Consider the following 1,223-nt stretch of genomic DNA (forward strand, 5'->3'; position numbering starts at 1 on the left):
TGTAGCAGCAACCCTAACTCCTCATGATAATCAAGTCAATTATCCCCACCATATAGTAAGTCCTTTCTTTGCCTGATGGTCTACTAGTATCAGGTGAAAATCTCAGTTTTGAGCTCAGTGGACTCCTTTTGTGTCCCCTGACAGTGTTTCCACCTGGGATCTAGGGCCTCTAACTTGGTAGAACCTGTTTATGGGGAAAGAAAGCACACATTATAAAAGTGGGTCACTGGGAATGATGGTGAAGGGGTGAAAATCCTATTCTTTGGTTCCTGGAGTCATGTACTTAAGGTACTGGGGAAAAGCACTATATATTATCTGTTCACATACAGCTTCCTGGAAGATAGTACCTTAGCTATAAGGAATTTTTTTCTAGCTGACACCCTTAATTCAGCTTAAACCAGATACTTCTGCATAATGACACACAATAAAAGATCAGTGGATCTCATGATCATACTCCCATTAGCTTATCTCCTTTGCTATAAACTGTGTCCTTTTAGCTGAGGCAATGTTACATGGGATAGACTGGGTGTTTTTTAATTTTTTAAAAGATTTTATTTATTTGACAGAGAGAGAGAGAGATTGAGAATGAGCAGGGGGAGCAGCAGGCAGAGGGAGAGGGAGCAGGGAGCCCAATATGGGGCTTGATCCCAGGACCCTGAGATCATGACCTGAGTTGAAGGCAGACGCTTAACCGACTGAGCCACCCAGGAGCCCCTAGATGTTTTGTAAGCCCTCAGATGGTGGTACTGGAAGATATACTGCACTCATGGAAGGCAGACCTTTAACTAAAGAATCTGTCAATTCAAGTAAACACAAATCACTCTCCCTTCCAAAATGGTGGCATTCACTATAATATACCTATCACTAAGTGGTTGGCTGGTATACTTGAGTACTATTGAGGGTTCAGGTTTAGCTTATTTGTTAGCACATTGGATATTCAATGGTGTCAGTAATTTGGCATTGATGAGAAGGAGCTAAAGCATTGCCTTCTACCATTCCACCATGCTCACTCTCTGTTCATGGTGGCCATGAACTGGAATATAAAAAGAGAGAGGCTGGATGACATTCATAATCTTTGTCATCCTGTCCATCTAAGTGTGAGAACTCCCACTGCAATGGATATTTTTTGGTGAGTATTAATATGTGACAAAAGATCCACATGCTTTGTGCCCATAGGTTCATCCATATACTTCTTCTCTGGATGTTTCTTTCACCAATCTTCC

The sequence above is a fragment of the Ursus maritimus genome, unplaced genomic scaffold (genome assembly GCF_017311325.1).
Source record: "Ursus maritimus isolate PB19 unplaced genomic scaffold, ASM1731132v1 scaffold_23, whole genome shotgun sequence".
Classification (NCBI taxonomy): domain Eukaryota; kingdom Metazoa; phylum Chordata; class Mammalia; order Carnivora; family Ursidae; genus Ursus; species Ursus maritimus.